This window comes from Haliotis rubra, unplaced genomic scaffold, assembly GCF_003918875.1.
Source record: "Haliotis rubra isolate DU_JTF1 unplaced genomic scaffold, ASM391887v1 Scf78, whole genome shotgun sequence".
Classification (NCBI taxonomy): domain Eukaryota; kingdom Metazoa; phylum Mollusca; class Gastropoda; order Lepetellida; family Haliotidae; genus Haliotis; species Haliotis rubra.
Genome location: NW_025767501.1, coordinates 180,498 through 205,183, shown reverse-complemented (window position 1 = coordinate 205,183; position 24,686 = coordinate 180,498). Strand labels below are relative to the sequence as shown.

Here is a 24,686-nt window from a genome sequence, read left to right as displayed (position 1 = left end):
ATTGGTTAGGATTGGTCTTATGACAACCCATGCTTGTCGTAAAAGGCGACTAGCAGGATAGGGTGGTCAAGCTCCCTCACATGGTAGATGCTTGTCTTTTCTCTCCAGCTGTGTGGATCAATGCTCATATCAATCACTGGAATGTCTGGTCAAATTCTGTTTTACTAAGGGTCTATCCTAACGTCTATTATGTCCAAGAGTCTGTATAGATAGAAATACGTTGTGTTTTATGTGTGGCACAGGGCACAGGAAAGATATTCATGTGTGACCTTAAGTGTGTCACCATAGATAATGTTTTTAAAAAAATATGAAGAGCTGTTTATTGAGCATGTTCACATGTTAATGTCCAGTTAACTTATATTAAGTCCGTTTTTCACTGGTTTTAAATACAAATCATTACAACTGTCAAATATCTTAGAGTGGGTGCTTAGGCATATGGTGTTGCTAATGCTATCAAGAAAGCTTGTCTGACATGAACCCGACTATTTACAGAAGGACACAGCACTGCTGACTGCAACACAAAACATTGAATAGAAATTTAGTTGAAAAAAATCCTCATGGTCAATTTACTTGGGTCATTTAGATATCCGTTATTGAACTAATGAACTAATTGAGCTCATCAGTTAACGATGACTTTCCACGTCCATGAGGAGGTACTGGTTAATGTCCAGCTGTGACCAGTCGACGCCACCATGGCTACTTCGTCAGTATGTTACTACTGATTAGTGGTCTGCTTCATTGCCCACTAATTTGCAGACATATACATGGATTCCAGATTGCCCATATTCTACCCAAAAGGGGAAAAATCGTTAATATGGCCTTTCTGCTTCAGGTGTAATTGTGATGATGACTGAACGTTTCTTTCATTAAACCATAAGACAGCGAAGGATCAGATTTTATGAATACATTGCAGTAACGCTTCTTTGATGTGGGTGTCAGTTGCTAGTACAATTCAATTTGGATACAGTTTATGAGAACAGATATTTATATAAGCATGTTTGTGTCCGAAGTCTCAATTGAATCAAAAGCTGGAATCATTTTAAGGAAGGACACAAACCATTGTGGACTGAGGGTCAGTTAGTTCCATCAGGGGGTAGGGTAGCCTAGTGGTTAGGGCAATCGCTCACCACGCCAAAGACCTGGGTTCGATTCCTCACATGGGTACAATGTGTGAAGCCCATTTCTGGTGTCCTCCACTGATATTGCTGGAATATTGCTGAAAACCCAACTCACTCACTGATAAGTGTTTGCAAGTTTTTTATCCAGTGTTAGCTGTTCCATCAGTATGTGCAGCCACACCAACACAGTCAGGCTTCTTGCATGGTTGGTTGGTTGGTTAGAGTAGCATAGTCGTTCATCGGTTGCCTTATTATCTTATAACATCTATGCTTGATTCCCATATTGAAAAAGAACGTAGTTTCACACAAGAGGGAAGAAAGAAAAGGCACCAGCTTTATCCACTGCTTTTGGATTACTTCCACAAGTAATTTTTCAAATTTTGCCTAGTGGTCTATGTCGGGTTTGATTCTATAAAGGAGTACAGCTTGTGAAGCAAATTTCTGCTGCCCTTTGTTGGATGATGATGAAATATTGTGGGATGTCCCCAACTGAACTGTTCCACTGACCTCACCTAATGCCTGGTACCACGCCCCTTCTCATAGCTCCCTACTCTACACTATTACATGGCTGCAATAGTGTGAAGCAATGGCTTAAAACTCGCTCAGTCAGCACAAAACCAAATAAATATTTTACTTGATGTAACGTTCCAGAAAGGAAATTTTAATTAAAAATTCAAATAAAAACATCACTTTATGGTCCTTGCTATTGTAAGGGTGTCTGTCATTCGGTCTTGCACCTGCGTAATAGACATAATGACTGTCAAGTGCTTTCCATCATTCTAATTACAGCAATAATTGATTGCGGCGTGGTCACGCTTCTTGACTTGAGATCAGTCTAAGCAAATATCATTAGTAATTGGCAGCCACAGTATGCCACAGTGCAGTGATACGGCTGTCACATGTACTGCTGCAGAGTCCGCAACATCGGCCGCGGCAACAGCCTCAGCACCCACGTGGAACGTTGTCCCTTGGGATGTGGCAAACATCACCTAATAACCAAGAAATTATCAACACTCACGTAGATTGTTTGTTCTGAAAATTGCTCTACATTTTGTACTTGCAAGGCGTTGCACCGAGTGACGTTGGCATTCATCAACCTGTAGACTTCATCTGCAACACCAGTGTGGCATTTTCAAGAATTTTGAAAACTTGTTTTATGACAGACATTTGTGTTTCAAGACATTAACAAAATATGAAATGTGAAAGAATGTGTGAGTGATATTTCGTATCTTCATTTGACATTTGGTTGTATTTGACTAATTCTGTTTGAAGAGAGTTTATTTCAATTTGGAATCAATTGTGCCATCATTCATGAACGGTACATGATAACATGTTGGAATATGGATGTGACATATGACTAATTAGGTCTTAAAGGTAGAAAGATTTAATGCTGTGTCATCAGTTTAGTTTGTATTAGCACTTCAGGCTTTCAGTGTTTTGTTTTCGGCTTGTTTGAAATGTTCTTTCTAAGACTAAATTTCCACTTCGCATGGCTGTAACTGACAAATATTTCACGATTTAAACCAATAGATTTAAATTCTTTTCCATTTTCCATTGCTTTGTGAGCCACTGTTCCTATTCCTGATAACAAATTACTCTCTTTGTACCAAAACAAATCAGGGCCAAATCACAGCTTTGCCAAGCCAAGTTTCTGGAAGTTTATATGTTTCTTATTGATTTCTGCAGCAATAAATCTTCAAGGGTAGTTGGTAATTTCCGCTTTGCTGTATTGTTTTATGAATAGCCAGCAGCGCTGTGTAGGTATATATCCTTGTCTGAAGGGAACTTATACCTGGATCTTTTAAAAGTGTTTGTTGAGTGCAATTTAATATTTTACATTCATTCTTCTGTTGACAGGCACTGGTGTGATAGTTCTGTGGGAAATATAACGGGGCCACTGGAGGTGATTTCTTTAACCTAGGATCACAAGAGGTCTTGCTCCAGATTGTGGTAGGTGGCAGTTTTTGGTTTTTTAGTGTAGTATTGGATTATAATAATGAATTTGTTACTCTTGAATTTGCCTGGGAATGGATTTTGTCAATAACCAACTTCAAGCGGTGGATTTGTCGTGTTATTGATTTTAATGGAATGTGCCTCTGATTTAAGACCATGCCTGGAATTGAGGTTCAATGGAAATATCCAGAAAGAGGTTATTTTACTGATGTAAATTAGGATGCAGTTGGGTTTAGGGTGTTCTTTAAACACTGTTGATTGATTCACATAAGAGATATGGAACAAATAGCCTGGTTTGAAAGGAACAGCTGTGTATGTGTTAGGCTCCAGTGGTGCAGATGTAGATATATCGGGGAGACTGATTGAGTCAAGTCTGTTGATAGATAATGATACACATATGGTACAGTGTGTCACCTGTAACACAGGCTAGAAGGGTGTGTCGATTGAAACAGAGGCTAGAAGAGCATGTCACTTGTACCAGAAACTAGAAGGGTTTGTCACCTGTAATGGAAGCTAGAAGGGTGTGTCAGCTGTAGCAGAGACTAGAAGGTTGTGTCACCTGTAATGGAAGCTAGAAGGGTGTGTCACCTGTAGCAGAGACTAGAAGGTTGTGTCACCTGTAATGGAAGCTAGAAGGGTGTGTCACCTGTAGCAGAGACTAGAAGGGTGTGTCACTTGTAACACAGGCTAGAAGGGTGTGTCACCTGTAATGGAAGCTAGAAGGGTGTGTCACCTGTAGCAGAGACTAGAAGGTTGTGTCACCTGTAATGGAAGCTAGAAGGGTGTGTCACCTGTAACACAGACTAGAAGGTTGTGTCACCTGTAATGGAAGCTAGAAGGGTGTGTCACCTGTAGCAGAGACTAGAAGGGTGTGTCACTTGTAACACAGGCTAGAAGGGTGTGTCACCTGTAACACAGACTAGAAGGTTGTGTCACCTGTAATGGAAGCTAGAAGGGTGTGTCACCTGTAGCAGAGACTAGAAGGGTGTGTCACCTGTAATGGAAGCTAGAAGGGTGTGTCACCTGTAACACAGACTAGAAGGTTGTGTAACCTGTAATGGAAGCTAGAAGGGTGTGTCACCTGTAGCAGAGACTAGAAGGGTGTGTCACTTGTAACACAGGCTAGAAGGGTGTGTCACCTGTAACACAGACTAGAAGGTTGTGTCACCTGTAATGGAAGCTAGAAGGGTGTGTCACCTGTAGCAGAGACTAGAAGGGTGTGTCACTTGTAATGGAAGCTAGAAGGGTGTGTCACCTGTAACACAGACTAGAAGGTTGTGTCACCTGTAATGGAAGCTAGAAGGGTGTGTCACCTGTAACACAGACTAGAAGGTTGTGTCACCTGTAATGGAAGCTAGAAGGGTGTGTCACCTGTAGCAGAGACTAGAAGGGTGTGTCACTTGTAACACAGGCTTGAAGGGTGTGTCACCTGTAACACAGACTAGAAGGTTGTGTCACCTGTAATGGAAGCTAGAAGGGTGTGTCACCTGTAGCAGAGACTAGAAGGGTGTGTCACTTGTAAACAGGCTAGAAGGGTGTGTCACCTGTAACACAGACTAGAAGGTTGTGTCACCTGTAATGGAAGCTAGAAGGGTGTGTCACCTGTAGCAGAGACTAGAAGGGTGTGTCACTTGTAACACAGGCTAGAAGGGTGTGTCACCTGTAACACAGACTAGAAGGTTGTGTCACCTGTAATGGAAGCTAGAAGGGTGTGTCACCTGTAGCAGAGACTAGAAGGTTGTGTCACCTGTAATGGAAGCTAGAAGGGTGTGTCACCTGTAACACAGACTAGAAGGTTGTGTCACCTGTAATGGAAGCTAGAAGGGTGTGTCACCTGTAGCAGAGACTAGAAGGGTGTGTCACTTGTAACACAGGCTAGAAGGGTGTGTCACCTGTAACACAGACTAGAAGGTTGTGTCACCTGTAATGGAAGCTAGAAGGGTGTGTCACCTGTAGCAGAGACTAGAAGGGTTTGTCACCTGCAACACAGGCTAGAAGGGTGTGTCACTTGAAACAGAGGCTAGAAGGGTTTGTCACCTGGTGTAACAGAGACTAGAAGGGTTTGTCACCTGGTGTAACAGAGACTAGAAGGATTTGTCACCTGGAGTAACAGAGACTAGAAGGGTTTGTCACCTTTAACAGAGACTAGATGTGTGTGTCGATTGAAACGGGCTGGAAGGAAGTGTCGATTGAATCGGGCTAGAAGAGTTTGTCACCAGTAACAGGGGCTAGATGGGTGTGTTGATTGAAACGGGCTAGAAGGGAGTGTCGATTGAATCAGGGGCAAGAAGGGTTTGCCACCTGAAACAGAGGCTACAAGGGTGTGTTGATTGAAACGGGCTAGAATGGATGTGTCACTTGTAACAGAGGTTAGAAGGGTGTGTCACTTGCAACAGAGGCTTGAAGGGTGTGTCACTTGTAGCAGAGGCTAGATGGGTGTGTCACTTGTGTGTGGCAATCTGCACATCAGCATCACAGGTTGGCCTGACATTTAAGTGCATACCTACTTGCTCCATGGACATGGACATGTTATCTGTCAAGAATACTGCTTGACTTTAAGCCTCCAGGCAGCCTAACAGATATGGACAATATGTATACCATGTTGTTCTGATCATGTATGTTGTCACTGTAGAGCACGTCTCATCCTCAACTGATCCGGGGCGTTGGGGTAGCTTAGTGGTTAAAGCATTCACTCGTCATTTCAAGGACCCGAGTTCGATTCCCCACATGGGTACAATGTGTGAAGCCCATTTCTGATGTCCCCCGCCGTGATATTGCTGGAATATTGCTAAAAGCGGAGTAAAGCAATACTCACTCACTCACTCATCTGATCCTTTATGAGTAACATACTTCAGATCAACCATCCTGGAGATTGTGGTGTAGAGTCAGTTTAACCCTCTGGATTGTGTGGCATAGTTCAGTGAAATCTGGAAATGGCTTTGTACAATGAACTATTTTGTTACGTTCAGCTACAAGCAGTTTGGTTTGAAAGGCCAAATTGTGTTGTGTGATTATGTTTGAAGTCATATTGAGGTTGTGACTGACTTATGTGAACTTTCTGTTTACATTGTATAAGCCCCCTGGAAAAAGATGGTATCCTGCATGGCTCCCATATTGTACCTTCTATAAGCCCACTGGAAAAAGATGGTATCCTGTAAGGCTCCTATGTTGTACCTTGTATAAGCCCACTGGAAAAAGATGGTATCCTGTAAGGCTCCCATGTTGTACCTTGTATAAGCCCACTTAAAGTATATACTGTCCTGTCATACTCTGATTGTCTATATCTACTTATGCTCAAGTATACATACTGTGCTGTCAAGCTGAGATGATTCACCTTATATAAGCCCACTTGAAATACAGGCTGTCCAGTGAGTGCCTGATGTTTTACCTCATATAGCACCACTTGAAGTATCTGCTGGCCTTTCAGGCTGTGATGGTTGGCCTTATATAAGCCCTCTTGAAGTACGTACTGACCAGTCAAACTGTCATGTTTTACCTTAAATAAGCTCACTTGAAGTACGTAAAGACCAGTCAAACTGTCATGTTTTACCGTAAATAAGCCCACTTGAAGTACGTAAAGACCAGTCAAACTATCATGTTTTACCTTAAATAAGCCCACTTGAAGCACATACTGACCAGTTAAACTGTCATGTTTTACCTTAAATAAGCCCACTTGAAGTACGTACTGACCAGACCAAGTGTATGTTCATTCACTAAGTTCATTAATAATACTATGAAATGTGTATTCTTGAAACACGTTTTTATGAGTTGTTGAAATGCCTCAGATAACAGGGAGATTTGGTTTTAATATTGTATGAGTATTTTCGTGGATAAGCTAATTAGCTCAATTTGTCAGTAGACTTGTCGTTGTTTTGAGCGTGTTTGTTGGATAAGGGTAATTCCTTCCGACACTAGAGAAGGTAATTACAGTAAGGCAATATTGATCATAGGTTTAATCCAGGATAGTCCAGACTTAATAATTGATACAAACATCGTCAGTAGGACAAATATACCTGTGTTGCAAGAAAATCACTGATACTTATAGATTTTTCTATAGAGGTCTCATTTACACTGCATTCCAATGTAGGATCAATTATGTATGACAAGTTATGTTTGATGGGTCTCTGATATGGAGGTATGTACAACATGCTGGTGTCGTTTGTTTCAGTGTGACAATGAATGATCTGTGTCAGTATCTGTCATGTTTATTTTGGATTTCATGAAATTGATGTGGTTCCTTTTTCTACTCCAAGGGGCAGTGGGGTAGTGTATTGGTTAAAGTGTTCACTTGTAACGCCAAAGACACGATTCCCATTTCTGGTGTCCCTCGGTGATATTGCTGGAATGTTTCTAAAAGCGGTGTATAACCATACACACTTATGAAGGAAAACCAAGTTCTATGGACAGTCAACTTCTTTATTGCAGTGAGTGCAACGTTTCGGCTTAGGTACTAACACCGTTTTCACCTACACCAAAACATCGCACTCATTGCAATAAAGAAGTTGACTATCCATAGAACTTGGTTTTCCTTCATCTTTACAACTTCTTAAATGCCTCTCAAATAACATAGTCTTTTATTCTACTCAAAGGTTAAAGTGACTGTTATCACTATGTATTGATAACTTATAAATAGTTATAAGGATGACATGCACTTTATGGCTTTTCAGGTTGATAACATGAGATAACGCTCTGATAACTCATAACCCAGACACCACCTGTCATGGCTGTCATCTAGTTATGTCTCATTGAAATCAGGTCCTATTTCTAACTGTTGCTAAAACAAAGATGTGAGGACGTCACTCCATTAGATTTTAATTTTTTTTATCTTTGCAAAGATGATCTGAGTTATGGTGCCATCAGAAACATCCCTCTCAATTCCAGTATGCTTTCAGGCATTGCCACTATGGCAGCAGAATTAAAATGTCGGTTTTTGTCAGCATTGCTCCAGCTACTTCGCCCATATTGTTATGAAATCCGATACCCAGCAGCAGGAATGTGGTATGTAAAAGGTCTGATGATTCTGTTGTTAATATATACTGAATAGCAAAAGAAACGCAAGTTTAAAAAAAATGAAATCTCATGAAAGTAAGCGTTCATGTTTATGGAACGTTCATGGTAAAGTGACGTAATGATCTCAGAAGAGATGATGTCAGGCAATTTGACGTCCATATGAAACAGTCACACAAACAAACCAACAGTGCAGCAAAACCATAATTTTAGCACGTGCATCGACGGTTCTGGATGGAAAGCATGCATTTCACTCTGAGGTATCCTTTATAAAGGTTTGTGTCAAAAAACAGTTCTGTATTGACGCTAGGAGGTGTACGCGACACACAAAGAATGCCTAGACTAAGGACTGAACAGAGGGGAATGACCATTGGAAGGTTGCACGGAGGTAGCTCTGCAACCGCTGTAGCTAGACAATTAGGCTATCATCTTTCCACCATTACACAACTGGGGTTGCTGCTGATCGTCCCGTACCAGACGGCCACGGGTGACAACTCATGCGTAAGATCCGTTCATCTGGGTCACTCATAAAGGGGAACAGACAGTGAGTGTCCAGCGATAGGATTTGGCGCTGTCTTCGGCTGCTGGAATCCACTGCCAACGGCCATATGTGCAGCCAATTTTGACAGGTCAACAAGGCCAGCGACTTTTACAGCCCTCAAACAGCATGGGTGTCGATGGATTATCTGGCTCAGAACAACATTAATGTTCTTCCATTGCCGTCTCGTTCCCGGGATATGTCTCCCATTGAACATTCTGGGACGAAATTTGACGTAGGATTGCTGCATGTAGACATCCACTCACACTTGCACAGTTGGAACAGAGGTTGGTGTTTGGGTGGAACAACTTGCCTCAGGCATTCATTCAGACTCTAGTGAACTCACTGAGGCGACGTTGCGCGGCCTGTGTGTAAGCTCAAGGTGACTATGTGTGCTACTAAAAAGACTGTCACCTTTCGCGTTCAGGGGTATCTCCATTTGACGGACTGTGATCAATTTGAACTTATTGCAATTCAATGTCAACAGCAACTTTCAGCTGTTATATTGATAGTGTTTTCTATAGAATAAGTGATTAGACACAATTTTGGTTGTCTTCTATTTAAAAACTTGACAAAAAGCCAGACTTGCGTTTCTTTTGCTGTTCAGTATATTTTGATGCTGTTACAGCCATCAACATGAAATATTCATGCTGTTAGCTCTTATTACTTTTGTATTCTTGTTTGGCTTTTTATATTATTATCTGCTTCAATTTTGTTGTTGTTATGCTTAGTTTAGTTTGAAAACAATGCATGAATGAACATCAAGCAACTGGCCATTCCATTGGGTTGCAGGCGACAGATGTGTTGTTTTCGGAAATCCCAGTATTAGAATGAGTGAGTGAGTGAGTTAGTCTTACGCTGCACTCAGCAGTATTCCAGCCATATGGTGGTGGTCTGTAGATAATTGAGTTTGGATCAGACAGTCCAGTGATCAACAGCATGAGCATCGATCTGAGCAATCGGGATACGATGACATGTCAGCAAGCCTGACCACCCGATTCCGTTAGTTGCCTTTTATTTTTTGCTCTAGACCAATTTCTAACCAGTATTTGAAGGTTCCATGTGCGGGTCTTACTCGTCAGATGCAGCTTTGCCCTTGTCATTAAGCCTCTGTTTTAGCTGTTTAATCTTCTAGCTGATTAATCTTTCAGGAATGAATGTCGTGTGGTTGTCAAACACTGGTTCTTTTCACCATGATACAGCTGGGAAAGACTCTTCGATCTGAACAGAACAGAATAGAACAGAAAATAAGTTTATTCTCATAAAAATCACACAAAGTGATATAGAGAACATACAGTGAAATTTAAAAAGGACACATTCATTCTTCAATTTTAGTATAATTGGATTTTAGTCACAATTCATAAGATGGACAAATTTGTCAACAGTTGGATTTGAGCAGTGATATTTAGGTAGACAGGTTTGAGGTTGAGAAGAGAGTGATGGACAGACAAGTACATCTTCTACTCAGTGTGTAAGGCGACCACCTCTTCAATCCCCTCTAATGTTAGGTACGAATAGCTTGTCTTATACACAGGGATGATCCACATCCACAATCAGGGCAGTTTGGTAACTAGGCTTTGGCCCCACCTGAGGATATATGTCTGTAATTATGGCACTGTTTATTTGAAAATGGTCAGTAGAACTGTGGTGTTGTTTAATAATCTGTGTATCTTCCTTAGGAAGTGTAATGCAACCCATGACATTTCATAAAATCAACAAAGGTCTTTTTATCACAGTTCATGCGATTATCTCCTGTTACCTTTCATCAAAAGGTCACCATACCAACACTATGTGCTGGTGCAGACGGTGATATTTCATCCAGATTACAAACCAAGATATTGGTCAGGTTGGTTAACGCTTCAAATGTAATCAATCATACATCGACAGAATTTTACACCTGGTGTTTTGAGTAACCTAGAACTGCCCATTAATTTTTCCGAAACCAGTTATGCCAGGAGAATTCTTCTTTTCATTTCAAAGATTAAAGTCTTTTGATGATGATTTCATAAGCAGTTTGGTCTTTGAATCACTAGACCTTGATTTGAAACTGACAAAGAGAGACATCTGACTTAAGTATTTCCTGAGTCGTCTTTAATCTTTCCTTTGTTTCAGAGTTAAAGATACTTAAAGATACTTAATTCTGCAGTCTTCTAATTGGAATGGACATGTTCTTTACTACTTTGTCTCAACAGCGCCTGTGGCACAGAGGCTTTCATGCCCTCTTATACTTTTTGTATGTTTAATATAAAAACTAAATCAAAGCTGTATGGGAACTATGCACTCCATGCTGTCAAGATGTTCTGTCGACCTTTAATTTGATGGGTTTTCGATTCAAGTTAATGTGGAGCGAGTTTGTGATCTTGATCACAGGGTCTATAAAGAAATTCTTTCATTTTGGCCAAACATTTTATGATGTTGTTTGTAACGTGGATATGGCAGCCCTGATTATGATAGGTGATATACTGGAGGAGAGAGCTGGTCGAAATAAGCTGGTGGTAAGTTATGCATTAGCTGGTTTTTCATTGAAGAGTCTATGACAGGATATTCAGGATAGCTGGCACCAAGGAGGATTGTGTTGAAATGTATTGTGCAAGACAAGTAAGTGGATTGAGTGGTCAGACTTTCTGTCGTCATACCTTGATAACTGTGTTTCTAAGGAAGGTTCTTCTTTGAGTGGGTATAATTTACACCCCTTTTAGCAATATTCTAGCAATATCACAGTGGGCGACACCAGGAATGGGCTTCACTCATTGTACCCTTATGGAGAATCAAACTGGTGTGTGTTTGGTGTGACTACTAAAATTAATGTACTAAGGAAGGACAAAAGGAATACATGAACAAGTGTTTTCGTAGTCCAGACTTGAGCATTTACCTGATATCATAAAGCTAGAATATTGCAGCATTCGACATGAAACATACAAACAGTATTGTTAGGGTGAGGGGTGTCAATCCTGTCAACTTAGGGTTGTGCATCTTAGTTCTGCCACAAAGTGATGATCATGGAATCACATCCCAGATTTACCCTTGCTATGATCCTGACATTGTCACTTCATCACCATGTTGATAAGGACTAGGACTTTAGTCCGGGTAGTCAGTCTCACAGTCCATGAACCATATTGTTTTCCTTTTTGCCCAGCCCTTTCTGCAATGTTAAAGAAGCCTAGATTTCTAGAGTTTTGAAGCTTCCATCTCAATGGGTCTCTTTTCCGTATATTCAAAAAGTGTTAGTCTACCCTTTGGGCTTTCCATCCACCCACGCCACGGCAACACTCTGATTCAAATCTGTTTTAGTTCAGCTTTGCGACAAGCTTGTTCAGCATAAAAAGAAGACACTTTGTGTTTCTCATCATAGGCTGATTATACAATCCTTCAAAAATAAGTATGGCCACATTAGATGTGTTTTGCTTTCATTCTGTATTTTTTTATTCTGTATATTTTATATTCTCCTCACCCAATTTCAGTACTAGAAGTGGCAAAAATATATAAGATATGTCCTCAGGTGTCCTCACCTTGAAGTGAGAGGCAATTGGACTGAAAGGAACGGTTAGGAAAATAGATAACATGATATCATCTGACTGAATGTCATAGTTTCCCATTTGAGTTGATAGATGCTCATGTTGTCAAGTACTGGATGGTCTGGTCTGGACTTGATTAATTGCAGGTGTCTGTCATAGAGCTGGAATGAGTGAGTATGGTTTTACGCCGCTTTTAGCAATGTTCCAGCAATATCATGATTGGGGACACACGAAATGGGCATTACATGTTGTACCCACGTGGGGAATCGAACCCGGGTCCTCGGCGTGACGAGAAACATTTTAACCACTAGGCTACCCCACCGCCCCTACAGTTTGAATGAGTGTTACTGAGTGCAGTTACATAACAACCAAACAGTATTTGTTCATGCAGGATCAAAACACACTTCTTATTTACAAAAACTGGTTGTTTTAATCTTGATACATTGATCATCCATTCATGTACAGTGCACAGCAGCTATCAACTAATTATTGGAAACATGTCCTGTGTGGTTCTGTGTTCCACTGTTTACAGTCAACACCATATGCCACCATTAGCGATCTTTATCTCTCGTGTAGAGTACAGCAAGAGTTACTACTGTATATGTCAAGGTTTAACAATTGATGTATTTTCAAGGGTAGTCTGAAGGTCCATATCACTGATTTGTGCAACAGCTTGGAGAGAACATACCATAGTTCCTCTAATAAATGCTGCTGTTCTCGTAGACTCTGGATTTCTTCCAAACTGGATGAATTAAGGCCAAGCTTTTCTTGAATGCAGGATCTATACTTCCCTTCAAAAGTTTAGACTCACATAAAGCACTCACTATATGTTATTTATGTATGTATGGCTACATCGAAGGTGAATCTCTCCACGAACTTGGGGGAACCAGCTGCAAACCTTATGCAGATGAATGCATGAGGATCAAGCATTATATTGCTGAAAAGCATGTGCAAATATTGTGCAGGTCAACAGCTGCGTTTTCGTGTAACTTTTTCTTAAGAATTCTCAATTTTCACTGAGTTTCATCATTTATTGAACTCATGACAATAATCTTATCAACATTACAAATTTGTTTTACAATACATCAGTTCATGTGTAAACAGTGCCTTTAAACATCATGGAATATTTTGCAAAATCTAGTTTAGAAAAACTGACTGAAGTAAGTGGCTACATTTGCACCTTTGAGTCTAAACTTTTGATGGGTAGTATGATTAAAAGTAAAGGAATGCTCCCGAGATTTGAAACCATATAATGAATACTCCCTAAGAAGAAGAAGCCGGTCTGTAATACAAGCATGGTCTCCAGTAAATGCTGGTAAGTAAGAATTCCAGGGACGTTCATTGGAGGTAATACAGTTCATACCAGAAGAGCTAGAGACTTGATGACCCCAACTATTGTGAGGAGACTTGTCCTGGGAAACTCAAGTCACCTTTAAAACCATTCTGTCCAGTTAGCACTTGGGAATAACTGTGCAAGAGTCCAATATTTTGCTTAAAGATGTTAAGTACCACTGTGGATTCTGTGTACTGGCCCAACATTTTGCTTACAGGTGGGTAAGTGCAGCTTTGGATTCTGTGTACTGGCCCAACATTTTGCTTACAGGTGGGTAAGTGCAGCTTTGGATTCTGTGTGCTGGCCCAATATTTTGCTTAATGATGGTTAAGTACCACTGTGGATTCTGTGTACTGGCCCAAAGGTGGTTAAGTGCAGCTGTGGATTCTGTGAACTGGCCCAATATTTTGCTTGTAGGTGGTTAAGTGCAGCTGTGGATTCTGTGAACTGGCCCAATATTTTGCTTGTAGGTGGTTAAGTGCAACTGTGGAATCTATATACTGGCCCAATATTTTGCTTGTAGGTGGTTAGTGTGGATTCTGTGAACTTACTTATTGCAGCTGGGTGGTTAAGTGCAACTGTGGATTCTATACACTGGCCCAACAACTTTTTGTTTAAAGGTGGTTAAGTAATATGTTACTAAAAGGTGATTAAGTGCAGCTAAGGATTCACTGACCCAATATTTTTACCCAATATTTTGTTTAAAGAGGGTTTAGTGCACTTATGTGCACTGTGGAAAAGTCCAGACTTATGCTTAAAGGTTGATTAAGTGCACACGTGGAGAGCTGTACATCAGTCCAATTTTATGCTTAAAAGTGGTCCATGTTGGAAGATTTCATGCCATGGGAAGATGAAAGGTGTGAGTTTTTCCACTTGTTTCTGTAATGGATCATATATCCCATGCATGTTTGGAACTTGTTTGATGGAAGCCGATTAGCCAGGATAGAAGAAGACCTGTGAAAGCAAATTTTAAGCTGCATCACTCCCGTATCCTCAAGCAGTACATAAACTAGGGATCCGTTACAACCACTGGGAAATTCCCCTGACCTTCCATCGACATGCTGATGTGGTGTCGCAGATTCGATTACTGTGTATTACCTAAAGCCCACTTTGACCCAGCTTGTTTCAATATAAATCCCTCCATCAAATCTAGTCACCTCTGGATTAACACTCACTCCCAATAATAATCTATGCTGAAATAAATTAGAAATAAACACACTGTTTTCCAAATAAATGATTGCTTTTGGAGACTTGAGGATTGACAGCTCTTGTCTTCACAATCGGGATGGAGACTTCAAAGTTGTTTATGTTTTTCCCTCGTACAGTCTTGTGATCCGCAGTAGGTGGAGAGTAATGGAGCTGATAGTTAGAGCTTTGATCCCGCATTTGTTGCCGGGTTTATAGTCCAGCAGGGGGCGCTATCAATTTGTGACTGGACATTGTTGCGAAAGGAAATCTGGCTTTAATTTGGTACGGGGAATTGATTCATTTGTCGCACAAAACAACCTATGTGCTTCAGTGTTGTGAACAGGTAATCGATAGGAATGGATTTGATCTTATGTTGGTAATGGTGGAAATATGCTGTTTTAGTCTTTGTACAGGGAAGGCGTCCATCTGAAGATGCAGTAAACAGTACTAAGATTTACCCAAAGTGCTGACTAATTTGGTCGCCATCATGGTTAAATTTGGGTTTGGCAACTTTTGTGTTTGTTTTATTATGCCACCAAACGTGATGATGTTATGTGTCCTCTGAAGTTTAGCTCTTAAATCTGTTTTTAGCCTTCACAGTTAAGAGGTTTGGATCCTCAGTAGTCCAGAGAATTTGCATTGTGCAACCAACAATGAAAATACTCCATTGGCATGGAATGGAATGTATATAATGGAATATTCATCGTTTTGTACATTATCATTGTTTTTTTTTAAAGGTTGAATCTGACAGGTGCCATTTCTCATGCCTGATCCTCTGAGAATCTTTCTCCTGTAGGTTTTTCACGTGACATGTTTTTGTGAGTGTTTATTATACATATGATATTGAAACACCGCAGTGCAATAATTCGATGACATGTGAGGGGTCTTGGCAACAGAAACATGGCTCACTTTGACATGGCCTCAGGAGTACGTCTTCACCACGTTACCTCAGTCACACCAGTTGACTTACTATCTTATTGATTTTGCTCTACATTAGATCTGAGACACCTGTCCTGGTGAATCGTTCATAGTTGCTGTGATATTGCTGGAATGTTTGCTAAACGTAGCGTAAAACCCAACTCACTCTGTGATGTTCATATTTGAGGTAGCCTAGAGGTTAAAGTGTTCACTCATCATCATGATGACCGGGTTCAATCCCAGATATGGGTACAATGTATGAAGTCCACTTTTGGTGCCCCTGCAGTGATATTGCTGGAATGTTGCTAAAACGCCCATAAAACCCATCTCACTCACTCACGTTTATAGTTGGGGTGGTGAGGTAGCCTAGAGGTTAAAGTGTTTGCTCATCATGATGATGACCAGGCAATTCCCCACATGGATACAATGTGTGAAGCCCATTTCTGGTGTCCCGGAATATTGCTAAAAGTAGCTTTAAGCCATACTCACTCATGTCCATATACAGGTGAAGACCAGTGGTGGTGAGGTGGTGAGGTGGCCTTGTCTGGTGAGTGAGTGAGTGAATTTTGTTTTATGCCACTTTTAGCAATGTTCCAGCAATATCACAGGGGAGACACCAGAAATGGGGAATTTAATCTGGGTCTCCAGGTTGACGAGCGGACACTTTAACGACAAGGCTACGTCACTGCCCCTCTCAGAGACCCCAGTTTAATGGCCTGTATGTGTACAGTGTCCATACCTGTGATATTGCTGGAATAAATGCTGCTATAAGTAATGATAAATCTAACTCGCTGACACAAGATATACCCTTCTTAGCAGTGGTTCTGCTCAAGAGAGTGACGTCCCATGATCATTATCTTCCAGCTTACACCATGCATGGGAGTAGCCAGGTAGCTAGTAAGTAATTAAGTCTGGACACATGTGTAGAGTAACGTGAGACACTACCGTTCAGAGCCCACGTGTGATGGTGTTTGCTGATAAACACTATCCATTTATATCCACCTTGGGGACCACTATCCTGTTAAAGGGGGCTAGGATGGAGATAAGGCGTTCCCAGCAACTTGTAATCTGTTTGTTCAAGCACCACTTCATTTCATAGCACACATCAATCAACAATTAAATATTACACAATTTACACAAGTGATACAGGTTTGATACAGGTTTAATGCAGTTTACCAGTTAAATCATGGCGTGGGAGGAAAACCAAAATGATGCAGGCCTCAAATGTTTACCACTTTGTGTAAACCCACAAGCAGGGTTATGGTGCTGGCAAGCCTAGAAACATAATCATGACAAGTTGGGATTCAAACTCGTGATCATGTGTTCCTGGTACGCCAGATACAACAATTTTCCAGTTAAATCATGGTATGTCAGCTTGACGGAGGAAAACCAAAAATGATGCAGGCCTCAAATGTTTACCACTTTGGCGAAATACACAAGCGGGGTTATGGTGCTGGCAAGTCTAGAAACATAATCAGGAAAAAGCAGGGATGCAAACTTATGATCATGTAAGCCCAATTGCAAGTGACGCAGCTTTGCACTGAGCATGTTGTGGCACCATAGCTGAGTATGCCTCTCATGTTTGAATCTAACTGAAATCTTTCCGTATCTCCCATGGTATTATGAACAAAGGCTATAGTTATGGCCTGATATACACTGGTGCACAGAACTCATCCCCCAGAACTACATGCATGTAGGGAAGGTCGGTGGTGTCCGGTTCAGATTACTTATAGTGTCACTGATCTGAAAACAGCCATTCAAGTCAAGTGCTGAGATAGTTTTGACTAAAGTCCATAATGATTCAAGAGGTTGAGAATTATGATGACAAAGTCATCCCCACAAGTGTGTGTACGCTTTGAACTAGACGAAGAGGCACTTGGCTATGAATGTGTTGGTGATAGTGTACGTTGTATAGGTTTGTTTCAGGTGGCTATCATGTAACCAGCCTCTCATCCTTGTGTGAAGCCAATCGTGCGTGAGCTTCAGATAACACAGTACTAAAGGCTAACCTGGCTGATGTACACCCAATACCTTGTGTTAGTAGCCTAGCTGCTTGAAACTGCCTATCCTTTAGACTGTGTCTCGTTATGGCTCCACGTCTTCATGATCATGACAATTGATTTTAAACGGTTTGCTGAGGATACAAGATTTTTAAACCACTTACATTGCCAGGAATATGTAGGGTTTCAGATATGTTTTAGTGGATAGGAGGAGAATGGCGAACATGTGTATGAGATGGCTTGTTTTTATTTAAGATGACAGGGCCCATGTTGTGTTTTAGTACTGACTGCTGAATATATGTAAGAGGGAGCTTGAAGAACAAGCATTATTTATAACCAACAGCTGTGGGTCTCATCAGTTGTCTTGCATATTGCTCATGAAAACTGACAAATGTGTTTGGTTGTGACAGATGTGTTGAATTGTCATTTGGAACAGATAAGAACCTTAGTAAATGTGGATTTCATAAGTAATGTTTGATAGAGAATTCTGGGTGGTGTGGCCGTGACAAAAAGAACAAGTTGTATGTCAGTGTGGTATTGTTTGTACATGGTGCTGCTTATTGATTCCACTCTCGGTGGACAACTTGAAAAATAGGTCATGTAAAATAGCTGCAGAAATCAATAAACATGCAATCTGGTCATGTGCATATGAATATACATAAGCACTTTCATGTGTATAGATGCATTAGTCTGTGGACGTGTATGCCATAACTAACTAAATTCGAAAAGATCATTCTTATTAACATTATATACTGTGATGTTACATACCTAATTTGCAGCAAAATAAGGAATATTTATATTCCTTAGGACAGAAACACTATTAATAAGGTTGACATTTTCTGAAAATGTTTTCAAATATTTAAAGCTATAAATGTCTCTTTTCAATCAATAAGTTATTTCATATAATACTTGTGTTAACATCAGCTTGAAAAGCTCTGATAAAGAATTGAAGTCATTAAACTTTGTACACAGTGCGGGGCGGTGGGGTAGCCTAGTGGTTAAAGCGTTGGCTCGTCACGCCGAAGACCCGGGTTCGATTCCCCACATGGGCACAATGTGTTAAGCCCATTTCTGGTGTCCCCCGCCGTGATATTGCTGGAATATTGCTAAAAGCGGCGTAAAACTAAACTCAGTCAGTCAGTTGTACACAGTGCATTGTAGATGCAACATAAAGAAATAATGTTAAAAATGATTATGAATGTGTAATAGGACCAATTTGGCCAATGTCAATCCATTGCTGTTTAATGTGTTTAATAATCAAGATTAAGATATGTGTTGACACAGGAGTTGAATATTAATCATTAAACTTAAGTGTGTTTCACATTATGTCATTTGAGTATATCATCATCATCTTCATCATTAGATACTACCGCCTCCGTGGTGTAGTGGTTAGAGCGTCCGCCCGGAGAGCGGAAGGTCGCGGGTTCGATCCCCAACCGCGTCATACCAAAAGACGATAAAATATGGTACTTGTTGGTCCCTGCCTGGTGCTCGGCATTATTGGGTACAACAAGGATTGGTCGGCTTGGAGTCAGTATAATGTGTCTGAGTGGGGTATTCATGCTTCACTGTGGCATGGTATCTCAGTCTGGGCTAGTACAAGCAGCCGCACATACACATACACACGCATGCACGTCGTCATATGAGTGAAATATTCTCAAGCACGACGTTAAACCCAATTTCACCTCACCTCACTTCATTAGATACTAGTAGTTCATTGAACAGATAGTGTTGAAATATATACAGCTGCTTTGCTTCTGTAAACCGGACAGTTTGAGAGATGATCAAAGCTTGGTGTGCACGATGGCCATGTTGTTAGGAAGGAATAGTCCTTTCTTATGTAACAAGGTGGCTGAATGGGTTAGATGCCTGTCTTTGTGTGCTGGTACTTAGGTGCTGCACTCTGAGAGTGTTGGTTTGAACTCCTGGATGGGGCTGAACCCAAAAGTACTAGAATTTGCACTTACCAAGGAAATATAATCCCAGATGTAAAAATATGAGAGATTTAGCAACTTTGTCATATTAATCATAGTCTTGTCATAGTTTTCTTTGGCAGTGGGGCCCAGTGGTTAAAGCGTTGACACGTCATGATAAAGTCCTGGGTTTGATTCCCCACGTGGGTAGAATTTGTGAAGCACATTTCTAATGTCCTCACCATGATAATGCCAGAGTATTGCTAAAAGTGACATTAAACTATACTCAGTTTTCTGATGCCAGGGAGGTACCATCTTTCAAACTTTCACGTTTATGGAACTTGTGTTTTCAGGTGAGCTTATTAGTCCCCTGAAATTGAACCTTTGATCTTTGTATGTTCAAAGTCTGCTCAGAGAATCCTGATCCTAATTTCGAAAAAGTAAAATGTCAATGTGCCATTCCGCTGACATATCTGCAAGTATCTTAAGCATCAAACAGTCATGGTGATAAGTAATTTCAAACCTTATGTTCCGTATCCTTATTAAACTTTGCAATTTGTGATTTGATATTTCCTAAAAAACTGAATATGTGTCTCAGGTATTCGGTCGTTATACTTGAATTGAAAACATTTATATAAGCTGGATGAATGATCCAGATTGATATAAGGTGTTCACCGACTTCATGGAGGCATGGTTATGTTGAAGACTTTAGACATGATTTATGGCTTTTAATCAATAATTCTTTCTATGTATGTTACTTTAAAGCCTTGTGATGAACCGGAGATATACAGTAATTTGAAAAACGACTACTTCCGATATCAAAGGATTGTCAGATTGACAAATATTTATTTTTTTCGAAAGTGTTAAATTAAAAGACATTTTTACTCAAATAATTCCTACAACTTAGATAATTAATCACAATTTGGGTATTGTATAGAGTATCACTACTGAATTGATGTCAAATATATTAAAGTGACTGATTTTAGTTTTTGCCACACTCACCAATATTCCAGCTATATGGCGGCGGTCTGTAAATAATCGTGTCTGGACCAGACAATCCAGTGATCAACAGCAGGAGCATCAATCTACGCAACTGGGATATGATGACATGTGTCAACCAAGTCAGCGAGCCTGACCACCCGATCCCGTTAGTTGCCTCTTACAACAAGCATGGGTTACTGAAGATCAATTCTAACCTGGATTTTCACGAGTCTCAAATATATTTGATGATGGGATGATAATACCTGAGGCTACCACTTTAACTTTAGTATGTCATGTTTTCTCAAGCAGGTGAACCTTAGGTCTGATCTTACATCCATCATCTGTTACTGGAGAGTTTGTGTAGCATTGATAGAATAAACTATATGAAAATATGGTGTTACTGTACGGGTAGTCTAAAATAGAGCAACTCTTTTTGAAATCAAGATGATCAAACATGTCAACTAACAATTGGTGCTGGAAAGCAATGTCTCATAAGGGGCACAAGACTTATATTAGACTGTTCCTCTGGTTGAAAGTGGTGCCACATAGGCTTATGTCGTGTTTAGAAGTTGTTCCATTAGTAAAATGGTAGATACATGGTTTTCAAGATGCTGTTCCATTGGTTAAATGGTAGACACATGGTTTTCAAGATGCTGTTCCATTGGTTAAATGGTAGACACATTGTTTTCAAGATGCTGTTCCATTAGTTAAATGGTAGATACGTGGTAGATACATGGTTTACAAGGTGTTCTTCAATTGGTTAATGGTAGACACATGGTTTTCAAGATGCTGTTCCATTGGTTAAATGGTAGACACATGGTTTTCAAGATGCTGTTCCATTAGTTAAATGGTAGATACGTGGTAGATAACGTGGTTTACAATGTGTTGTTCCATTGGTTAAACAGGACCGACAGACAAATTGTACACCGACTGCTTGTCATGGTTTTGACATGTTTGCTCACACCTTTTCTCATTTACTGGAGGAACTTCAGAGAAACAACCCATCTCTTGACAACCTTCAGTTACCCCTTGCCAGGGTGGTGTGAATTTCCCCAAAGTACTGGTATGTTAAAACAATTCCATAAGAAACACCCAATACCTTGGTTTTTGTCATTGTAACAGATATCAATTTCAAATGACTCCCACATCACGATGTAAGGCTTGGATATAAAAGTGCTTATCAGATCTTCTAAAACATTTCTTCGTATCAGGTGTCAAATATTAAAAATGCATGATACAAATAAGACCTCTTCTGAGATCATCCAGATGATATTTGTTGCAGTAATTTTGCCCAAGGCTATGGACAAAATGGTGAACATCTTGCTTTCACACCCATTTTGATCTTAAAGCATTCCTTCTCTGCTTGTTTGACATTTGCCAGTAAACTACACTGCTTGCCTTCACAGGAGGGACAAGGTGGAATACTTTGTTTATGTTCTCAGCATACCGACTAGCATGGCAGAGGAAGGTGATCTCATGATGTTAGAACAAATGTCAATATTTCCTGGCCCCATTTTTGCACATGAACGAGCTTCCCTTCTCAATATCGGGTGAAAATTGTAGTAAATAAAATTAGGACAACGGTGACAGTTGTGTGTTTTGTCTAGACGGCAGATTGGTGCCGAGTGTATGTAAAATTTATGGATCTAAAGATCATGTCTTTGAGGTGGTGGAGCACAGGGTTCTAGACACAACTCCACACCACAGGGCTGTTTGGTGGTAGGCAGATTGTTTTGGGTACCACTCATGTTTGTTTAAAAGGTAACAAATATTTGGTAATTGTTTTTCCAAATATGTCTTATGACATTATGTGGGCAAAACTAGCTGATTGTCTGGCCACCGGCATACTGTGATATATTGGACTGTTTGCCGGCAATGTACATATCAATATACTGTGTGTGTGTGTGTGTGTGTGTGTGTAGCCTAGTGGTTAAAGCGTTGGCTCGTCACGCCGAAGACTCGGGTTCGAATCCCCCACATGGGTACAATGTTTGAAGCCCATTTCTGGTGTCCCCCGCCATGATGTTGCTGTAATATTGCTAAAAGCGGCGTAAAACCAAACTCAGTCAGTCAGTCAATATACTGTGTGTCTGATGATGCAAGTGGAAAGTGGTTTAGAATAACATGTTATTTCACTGAGTAGAATATCACTTTTGCCTGGAACTACTTTCTGCTCAAGGGCTAGACTGTAGTTGGGTTGCGTAATAAAATGCAGACATACTCGATCATATATAAACAATGATCAAAATATAATAAATAGAATATTTGTTAATGTTGTCAAATAACAACGTGGTCTGACAAAGTTGATATGTTCACTCGTGGCTGCGCCAACTTTGTCAGACCACTCTATGAAATATACATGTTATTTGACAACATTAACAAAATATCCTCTATGTATTTTTCCATTAAGTTTGTGTTGCTGTATTGACATTTAAGTTGTTCACAGATATAAGAAATGGAAACAGCTTACATTCACTTAGCATCCTCCTTGGTTTGGTTTATGTACTTGAAAGTGTTTATGGCTATAATTGGGTCATGCTGGGCGGCGTGAGTGGAGGCGGTGTTAGGGTGGGAGTAGTATAGGTGGTGGCTATGTGGGTGGCGCGGGCGGGCGGTATAAGGCTAGAGGGATTGGTGGTAGAGGAAGGGTATGTGAGTTAGTGATGTGAAGGTTGTGTCAGTTTACTGTGGTGAGTTAACTGATAATGAAGCATATTATTATGTCGATAATTAATAAGTTAACAGCATGGCCAGGTTGACGTGTGGTCAGTGTTGACGTTATGGTTGGTTGGTTTGTTGTTTAACGCCGCACTCAGCAATATTTCAGCTATATGCCGTCAATCTGTAAATAATCCAGTCTGGACCAGACAATTCAGTGATCAACCCAGCCTTCAACCAGATTGTGATCTTTTGGGCTGTCTGCACCAAGTCGTTGAAAGGCAATTCCACTGCATTTCTAATGTAACAAGTCACATTTACACAGTCCCTAGGAGCAGAAATCTCCAGCCACAGATTGTGCAACATCTCCAGTATTTGACAGATTCATATTATGCACTGCACCCAAGGACACATCTGCCCTATCTCCAGTAATTACTAGGGGCCATGCCCCTCAAGTAGGTCACTGTAGCAGTCAGATATGCCCTATTGGAACAGGCAGCAGTAATAGAACCCTGAAGTAATTTAAGATAGGTCAACAAGCCAATGCAGACTAAAATTCTTTTTTCATGAAGACGCCAGCTTCTAACCTTAGAAGATCAAGATAACTTACATGAATCAATAATGCAAAGAAAAATTTCAATATTTAAAGGGAAGGCTACAAGTTGCTGTAAACAGTGGATCACCATGCAGCTTTGCCTGGTTGTGTCATGGGGCTCAGGAATTTCTAGCTGTATATAAATACAAATATTTTTATGCCCGTGGGCCAAGAAGTAAAGTCACCTTTGGTGGGCTTTCATTAGGGATTCGAGACTTGGAAGAAAAACAGTTGGAGAGCTTTGTGAATGTCAAGCTACTTTGCTGGATCTGTGGTGAATAGCACTCAAATCAAAGGGCACATGTGATAGACCAAAGCATGGTTGCAGAGCACAGTGTGAACACCATGTAAACAGATACTGTGGTTCTGACTTCCGTGTAGGTAAGATGAGGTGAATTGGGGTTTACTTAGACTTTCACAAGTCTCTAAGGTAATAATTAATAGTTTAATGAAAATTTCTAAAAAAATGTATAAATAAACCTCACTCACTCACTCACTTGTTGAGTTCTTCACTAGATATTAGAGGTATCTCCGTTTCATATGTTACTAAATAGGTTACTCATCTTAAAACATTCTGTATCTGGTTAACTGTTTTCATATGGTTCAATCTGAAAATTCATTCCGTTTTAATAAGTATTATAATTTTACTATTGTTTCATAAATGAATTGGAAATGATTATTGATAGTATTAAACAAGGATAATGAATATGTGCTTTAATATTTATTACTGATTGGAAACCATTCCAACCATTATCTGTTATCCGAATAATCGTCTTGTGACAGTCAAAGTATATATCAGTCTTCCACCTTGGAATTTGTATTAACTCGGTGTACTACACTGAATGGGATTGACACTGAGTGAGTGAGTGAATACAGTTTCATGCCAAACTCAGCAATATTCCAGCTATACGTCTGGACCAGACAATCCAGTGATCAACAGTATCCTTCAACACAATTGTGATATGATGA

At 40.3% G+C, this 24,686-nt stretch overlaps 1 protein-coding gene across 10 annotated transcripts in view; it reads left to right on the top strand.

Moving 5' to 3' along the window:
- Window positions 1-24,686, top strand: part of LOC124260854 (zinc finger CCCH domain-containing protein 10-like) — a 292,806-nt gene that overhangs the window by 233,287 nt on the left and 34,833 nt on the right. For all 10 annotated transcript variants that reach the window (XR_006894195.1, XM_046695174.1, XM_046695169.1 and 7 more), the window contains one exon: window positions 2,976-3,068. The gene's annotated coding sequence lies outside the window, so the exon portion shown is untranslated. The remainder of the gene's footprint in view (window positions 1-2,975; window positions 3,069-24,686) is intronic.